The sequence below is a fragment of the Miscanthus floridulus genome, chromosome 5 (assembly GCF_019320115.1).
Source record: "Miscanthus floridulus cultivar M001 chromosome 5, ASM1932011v1, whole genome shotgun sequence".
Classification (NCBI taxonomy): domain Eukaryota; kingdom Viridiplantae; phylum Streptophyta; class Magnoliopsida; order Poales; family Poaceae; genus Miscanthus; species Miscanthus floridulus.
In genome coordinates this window covers 106,775,580-106,784,303 of record NC_089584.1, presented here as the reverse complement: position 1 = coordinate 106,784,303, position 8,724 = coordinate 106,775,580, and the positions used below count along the sequence as shown (strand labels likewise).

Here is an 8,724-nt window from a genome sequence, read left to right as displayed (position 1 = left end):
GAAATACAATGTATCAGTCAAAAGTGGTCACAGCTCCTAAAATTGTGTCAAAACTGAAACTCAAATCCATCTAACTCATATAGCTCTGTAGCCAATTGTTCGTGCCTGATAAATTTACATCTTAGTATAACAATGCTTTCACAATAGATAACTGCAGGCTCAAGACGACAATAACCGAGACCTGCAAGAAGGCATTAAGTAAATGGTTTAAGAGTAAGGCTTAGATTAGTTCATACTTTCAGAGTATTGCATTTCAGTAAGACACTACTCATTGTCAACCATTAATGCACCTTTGGAAACCATGGTAAAATTTACCACTATGTGGATGACTATTAAGTTTAGGAGGAGCATCATCAGTACACTTAGCTAATACGGCTAACACTAACCCTATCAAAATAAATAGAAACTCTGAAAGTCAATTAACACGAGATGCATCTCTACCATACTATATTGTAATAAAAATACTATTGTAGAAACAAATGATCCATTTTTTAATCATCACACGAACAAAGTTACAGCTAGAACAAACTTGTATTTACACGAACAATCACATATTAGCCCTAATGAATCAAATACTGTTAGATTTAAATTGACCCGGATCTTTTCTCCTGTTCACTACATACCTTAACTGACATTGGAGGGGCCAGGAAATCTAGGGGATGGTGGAGAAGAAAAATGATCAGAGGGAGCACTGCACCTGCTATGTGGAGTGGAATACAGGGGAGATGGCATCGCCTGTGAGGATGGCAGCACGAACACTCGAACAGGAGAAAGTAACAACCGATCTGTAGTCGTAGCCAGCTTCACTTTGCCGAGGTGGTCGGTGCCTAATGATTGAGGAGCTGTGCAATCTTCTAGTACCACAACATAGGCCTCCACCTGGGGTTCCCCAAGCAACACCAAATCAACACCCTCAACAAAGCAAACAAGTGTATTGCTACCCGATATGGAGGCCTTGTGCACCACCGCCGACGAGTCCCCAAGACGCCACCTAGAAGCTCCGTCCGAGCGTATGCTCATGCCGCTGAGGAGCTCGTGGTCAGATCTGAGAGGGAGAGAGATCAAGCTCAACTCCAGCGAACGGATCTCAGAGAGGAGGTAGAGATAAGTCACCAGAAGAGAAAGGAGAAGTTGCTTGCTCGTACCTTCAGCTCTCGTCATCGCCTCGGGAAGTTAGGGTTGTTGCTCTGACCACGAGAGCATCGTCGCGCCCCACTGCGGCGTGGCCACGGCCGCACACCGCCCTCCCCTGTAGATCGAGGCGCGCTTCTCCGGCACGGCGAGGCTGAGGGGAGATAAGAGATGACGGCGGCTAGGGTTTTGGGCGTGACCATGACCCAAGCCGTCGTGCGGGTGCCGGGTGTGGCCGAGCGGCGAGCGAGGCTCTGGACGGCGGGTTAGTTTCTAAAAAGAAAGATGGTGTTTTTGCGAAACGTTTAGTGGCCACGCGTCAGTTTGCGAAGGAGTCAGCAATGCCTCAAATGCTCTCAGAGTGAAGTGGGTTTTAACAGCTTCCGACTCCTCCCATGTCAGCTAAGGGTCCGGAGCCTCTGAAAGGTTTTTGCCGAAGGAGCTGCTGAAGCCGGAGGAGTCACGGAACTGAGGCTTCATTCCTAAGGATGGAGACTGATCGAATTCACGTAGAATTGGATCTAGATATCACCTTTTACCAACTAAACTGTTTTTTACAGTAGTCGTGTATCTCTAAAATCAACTACTTCTAAAACTGACTAGCCAACTGCCTTTAGAAAACGATTTTAAAGTCAGACGACATCTTTTTAGAAGCATCTGGTAATGTATTTTCAAATGTGGTTCACTTGATGGACCCTGAATGCCTGATGAAGACCTCTATAGAGACTGTTGTTGATTCAGCCTCCTTTGGTAAAAATTAGAGGCGTGCGTATCTGAAAATCAATTATGTAATAATGGTATATATATAGAATCTAGGTCGCCAGGTAATACACAGTAACAGCTACGTGCATCTCTTTATAGAGAGTCTAGAGAAAGAAAGGTTCAGTGCAAACGGTAGACGAGGCCGAGCTAGCTACATACAGAAATCGTGCAAAAGATCGTTTACGTCGTCCCAGTCATTCAGGAGGCAACCGATTCTGACGACTGATTTGGGGGATTTCCACAAGCAGAAGAAGCGATCACATAATCTCCATTATTACTTCCAAGTTTTTTACGCCATTTCTGTACAGCTTATCTTGTGTTAGTAATAAAGTGGCTACTAGTATTGATCACGCCATTTCCAGAAGCTGCGGTTCCCTTTGCTCCTTTAGCTTGAAGAATTAACACATTGTAGTTTCTCAAATTTAGTGAAATTAACCCATTCCTTATACTAGTACTACTAGTTATTAGCTTAGGAGGAATCAGGTGGTGATAGATCAGCTCATTCCATTTCTTAAATAAAAAAAACTGAAGAGTGAGATGATGATGACAGACTACTTTGACTCCGCCAAGCAAACACCCTCTGCATTTCTGTATCCGATCCGATTAGCTGACGCTCTAGCTGCAGCCGGCTGACATCTGACTTTTTTGGATATAAAGAAAGTTGTTATCGAAAATAATTTAGATGGCAACGAGCTAGAGCAGGAGCAGTCGGTCAGCAGCTACTGACATCTAAACGAATGACATCCATCACAGCTATCCGTAAGAATCCGATTATCTGCACGGTGACGGAGGGACAGAGACTCGAGAGGCATCGCCACTAGGGACGAACAACGCATGAGGGCATGATCCATGCTCCATACATTTTGGATCACAATGAATGTATTCACCCACCATCGCGTGACTTAGTAACTGACAGCAGGCACCCTTCTTGCGTATATACGGCCATGGGCCATCATGTTTGCATCGTGGACCTCCTCGCGTTGCGGGCAAAATTTGTCAAGAGACTTTCAGTGGCGTGCAGGTCCTAATAATCAGAGGTGCCTGACACTGACAGGCAGATAAACGCGCACGGTTAGAACGACGGCATCCCGCCATGCCATCAATCAGTTAAGCGGTGGAAATGAAAGCCAGCACAGCACGACAGATTTGCAAAAACGGTTGGCCGTTGGATGGTACGGCGACGTTACGTGCTGCACAGTGCACTGTATTATATTACTCTTAACACAGACACGAAAAGCACCTTTCGAGCCGGTTTGGTGGTTAATGAAGCGAGAGCCAGCAGCAGCGTTACATTGTCAGGAGCCGTGCGCGTACACGCCCCAGTGAAATGACCTGCACAATCAGGCCATTATGGACAGTTCCATCGTGGTCATTGCAGCTCCAACGGCGGCTTGGTTATTGCAGCGTGAAGTGTCGTATGTAGCCACGGTTGGCACCAGCAATATGGACAGTTCCATCGTGGTACTGATACTTGTATGGCCCGGTGCACCTAATGGCCGGGCCGCTTCTTAATGTGGAAGAGATCGGCGTCATGCACCTTTATGGGTGGTTGCATGAAGCTTTCTTTGAGCGGGAATGAGGGACGGAAGAAGATGCATTTCGCATGCGTTTATGAATTTTATAGGAATTAATTTAATTTCACACAAAGATAAAGTACACAATTTTTTTATATTTCAAAAAGGCCATATACACACAATATAATATGCGGACTCCTATTTCCCTTTAGAAACGGACGATGTTATAGCGCGACCCCATGGTCTACCGCGCGTCCACCTCCTCCCCTGCCCTTTTCTCCCTCTCCGTGCTCCTCCTCCGCCACCCCTCCCTCGCCGTCATCCTCAACCCCGCCTCCTCGCTGTACTCGCCCCCGCCCCCGCCCCCGCCCCCGCCGGCCCTAGCGCGCTGGAGCTCCAACGAACCCTAGCGCGCCCACAGCGAGCCCCCCTCCTCTTCTTCATCTTTGGTGGCGGCCGGGCGCGCACCTGTGGGCCGGCTGCGTCACCCGCGCTCGGTGCATGAGCCAGCCTACGTCACGCGGTCATGCACCAGCGCGACTGGCGCCATGTCTAGACCAGGCCTACCTGTGATATTGGCCCAGTACCGCAGTTGCTCCGAGAGGAAGCCCACTGACCGCGGAAGGTGACCCAAATTCTCTTTTGCCGAGAACAAAACTAATACAAAAAGGTGGTCCTGGATTGCCAGATTCTCTTTTCTGGAGAGAATCCAAATCTTGCCCCCAAAAAATATCTCTAAAGCACTCAAAAGTAATTTAAAAATAAAATCTTTCAAAAAGGGCACAGTGTATGATGTTACCAAGACACGTCGCCACGTCTTAACTCGTAACCAGAGTATGAAACACTAGGCGCGCTGGTACCAATTATGTATCATAAATATTAATATTTTTAATATATATTTTGTTAAAATTGTTTCTCGAGAAGCGAAAGCGACAGATATTCTGGAATGGAGGGAGTACTATTTTTTTACCGCGCCCGCAACGATTATTTTTTCCGACGCCGATTATGATTTTTTTTCCACGCTAGCAACGCCCGGCGCCGATTATTTTCTCCTACGCTCGCAACTTTCCCGTGCCTTTCTCCAGTGAAAGAAAGTAACATTTATAAAATAGTGAGGGTGCAAGGGTTTGAACCCAAGACCCCATATATATAGTTTATAATTTATGATGTAATTCTCCTACCACTACAACACATTAATGTTTGGGATAGATATAAAATATTTGAATTATTAAACCATATAAAATTAGAAAAATATATCACACGCCATCATAAATATTATATGAATACTAAAAAATAATGGTTGGTCATGTGACAGTAATGACCTAGCGTCGGTCATGTGACCGGACGCTGGGCCTCTGACTGACCGGACACTGGAAGGATGCGTCCGGTCAGAGCTGACGTAGCTGCACAGATGTCAGGGTAACTGACCGGACGCTGGGTGTGTCCGGTCAAGGTCGACTGGATGTGTCCGGTTAAGTGTTGCCGTCTTTAGGAGCTTACTGAAAATAACCGGACTCTGGGTGTTCGGCGTCTGGTCACTTATGACAGAGCGTCCGGTCATGTCATGACCGTTGAGATCAGACGACTCCTGTTGAACATAGGATGACACGTGGCCGTCATCGGGCGATCGAACGCTGAGCCCTGCGTCCGGTCAGTAGGACCGGAGCGTCCGGTCACCCCGATCAGTGCCCAGTGAAGGGACACAACGGCTCTATTTCGTGGGGGCTTCTATTTAAGCCCATGGCTGGCTCTATCTCACTCTCTTGCACATTTTTATTGACATAGCAACCTTGTGAGCTTAGCCAAAGCACTCACACTCATCTTCATCATCGATCCATTATCTTTGTGAGATTGGAAGAGAATCCAAGTGCATTACTTGAGTGATTGCATCTAGAGGCACTTGGTATTCATGTTGCGCTGTGAATTTCGCTTGTTACTCTTTGTGGTTGCCACCACCTAGATGGCTTGGTGCAGCGGTGGAGGATCGGTACGAGTTAGTAATTGTTTGTGGCTGCCTTCGGTGATTGTGAGGGGAGTTGTACCTTCCCCGGTGGAATGCCGAAAGATAACTCTAGTGAATTGCTCGTGTCATTGAGTTACCTCACTTGTGAGTAGGTTCTTGCGGTGTCCAATTATGTGGATGAGGTTTGTGAAACACCTCTTAGCCGCCGAACCACCAAGTGTTGGTCGACACAACGAGGACGTAGCGTGTTAGCAAGCACGTGAACCTCGGGAGAAAATCGGTTGTCTCTTGTCATTTGCATTCTCCCAGTGATTGGCGTAATCTTTATCTTGTGATTGATTCATTCCTCTACACGATGGTATAATCACCCTACTCATTCATTTATATTCTTGCAAACTAGTTGTGATAAGCTCTTTAGTGTAATTAGAATTGAGAGCTTGCTTTGTTGTTTTAAGTTCATCTAGTGGAGCTCTTTAGAGTAGCAAGATTGAGATCTCTTAGTAAGTAGTAACTTTGCAAGTTGTGTGCCTAGTAATCATTGCAACTAGAATTGTTGGATAGGTGGCTTGCAACCCTTATAGAGCTAGAGCAAGTTTGTATTTCACTATTTGTCATTCTAATCAAATTGCTCTAGTTGATTTGTAGATTTTTAAATAGGCTATTCATGCCCCCTCTAGCCATATTAGGACTTTTCAAGTGGTATCGGAGCCGTGGTCACCGTTTGATTGAAGGTTTAACAACCTCGATGTCAAATTATGGCTCAAGTTGTGTTCAACCATGTGGGGGGCAAACCACCATTCTTCAATGGCACATCCTATGGTTATTGGAAGAGAAAGATGAGAATGTATCGTGGTTCAATAAATGATCAAGTATAGGATGTGACCGAGAATGACTATGCTATCATTGATCCCAATGATTCCACCAACCAAGACAAGATCAACAAGCAATGTAACACAACGGTTCTCAACATCATATATAATGCTATTGATTCTAAGGTGTTTGAGCAAATCAAAGATTGTGAAAGAGCAAATGAGGTGTGGAGGAGATTAGAGGAAACATATGAGGGCACACCGACGGTGAAGAGTGCCAAGTTGTATATCCTCAAGGACAAGTTGATAAGTTTCAAGATGAAGGATGATGAGAGCATTCCGAAGATGTTCCATACATTGCAAGTCATTGTCAACGACTTGAAGGTATTGGGAGAGAAGATCAAGGATAATGATGTCTCTCATCGATTCTTGATGTGCTTACCTCCAAGATTTGAGATGTTGAGATTGTTCATCATATGAGGAGGATTGAAGGACATTACCCCTAACCAAGTACTAGGTGATGTCATGATACAAGAGACATATCATGTGGAAAGGGAGGGGGGTGACAAGGAGGACAAGAAGGAAGAAAAGGACAAGAATAAGAAGAGTGTAGCATTTAAGGCTAGCTCGTCATCATCCAAGAACAAGGGCAAGTCCAAGAAAGAATCAAGTGATGATGATGATCTTAGTGACATTGATGATGAAGCCATGGCTCTATTTGTGCGCAAGATAGGCAAATTCATGAAGAAGAAGGGCTATGGTGCAAGAAAGAGAAGATATCACACCAAGAGCAAAGAGTATGTGAGAAGATGCTACAATTGCAAGAGCCCTGATCATGTTGTAGCAAATTATCCCTACAATAGTGATAATGATGAAGATGAGAAGAAGAAGCACAAGAAAGATAAAAATGAAAAGAAAGAGAAGAAGGAGAAGAGAATGATCTTCCAAAAGAAGAAGGGTGGAGGCTATGTAGTCACTTGGGGTAGTGATGGTTCCTCGGATGGTGATAGCTCTAGTGATGATGACAAGAAATCTATCAAGAGAGCTCTAGCAAGCATCGCCATCAACAAGAAGCTCTCCATCTTCGACACTCCATCAACATGCCTTATGGCAAAGCCTACCAAGGTAAAATATGATGAGAGTGATGATGATGAATGTGAAAGTGACTCTTGTAGGAATGATAATGATGATGAGGATGAGGAGTACACCAAGGAGGAGCTCTTAGACATGTGTGAGCAAGTGCACGCTTGTAATGAGATGAAGAGAAAGGAGTGCAAAGAATTGTGCAAGAAAGTAAAATTTCTTGAGCAATCCCTTGATGAGCTCAATGCCACTCATGAGAGGCTAATGGAAGCCCATGAGAAGCTTGGCAAAGCTCACTCTAAGCTTAAAAAGACTCACTCCTCTCTCATTGAGCAAGTCAGAGTGGAGGAAGCCAAGAAGGAGCAAGTGATCATATCATGTGATGTGGGACTAACTTGTGATCTTATTAATGAATCTATTTTTGTTGCTCCCACTAATACTTCTTGTAGCAATATCACTTCTACTTCATCTTTGAGTGATGGTCTCACTTGTGAAACCTCACTAATGGTGGAAAATAAGATCCTCAAGAAGGAGGTGAACGAGCTCACTCGTGCCTTAGGCAATGCCTATGGTGGAGAAGTCCGCTTGCTAAAGTGCTTGGGTAGCCAAAGATTTTCTCTCAACAAAGAAAGATTAGGCTATACCCCCAAGAAAGACAAGGCGGCCTTTGTCACTCCCAAAGCTAGTTTTGTGAAGGGCAATGATCGGTTTTGCAATAGATGCAAGCAAGTTGGGCATATAGATCAAAATTGCAAGACTAACAAGAACAAGCTATCTAATGTATTCTCAATCAAATTTGATTCTTGTTATATGCTTTATAAGGGTGCCAACGGTGTGAATGCTAAGTTCATTGGTACACCAATTATGAGCCTAAAGAAAAAGGCCATTTGGATACCAAAGACCTTGGTAACTAACCTACAAGGACCCAAGTAAGTTTGGGTACCTAAAAAGAATTGATCTTCTTTTATAGGTCAATTATAAAGCCGAAGGAAGGCATTGGGTGCTTGATAGTGGGTGCACACAATACATGACCAGTGATCCAAGAATGTTTAATTCAATAAATGAAAACAAGAGCAATGGGTTTGATAGTATCACATTTGGTGACAATGGAAAAGGCAAGGTCAAAGGGCTCGGTAAGATTGCAATATCCAATAACTTGAGCATTTTCCAATGTGCTACTAGTAGAGAGCTTGAACTTTAACCTTTTGTCGGTAGCTCAATTGTGTGATCTTGGTTTTAAGTGCATATTTGGTATGAATAATGTAGAGATCATAAGTATAGATGGCTCTAACTTGATATTCAAAGGATTTAGATATGAGAATCTATACTTAGTTGATTTCAATGCTAGAGAAGCTCAATTGACGACATGTTTGATCACTAAGTCTAGCATGGGTTGGTTATGGCATAAAAGGCTTGGTCATGTTGGAATAAAACAAATGAACAAGTTGATTAAGCATGACTT

General features: G+C 44.4%; 1 long non-coding RNA gene across 1 annotated transcript; it reads right to left on the bottom strand.

Annotated features, from left to right (window-relative positions):
- On the bottom strand, window positions 1-1,326 carry LOC136452922 (uncharacterized). The gene is made up of 3 exons (XR_010758924.1): window positions 1,146-1,326; window positions 698-1,045; window positions 1-181 (listed from the first exon to the last, which is right to left on the bottom strand). It is a non-coding gene; the product is annotated as an uncharacterized lncRNA (long non-coding RNA).
- Between the last annotated feature and the right edge of the window lie 7,398 nt (window positions 1,327-8,724).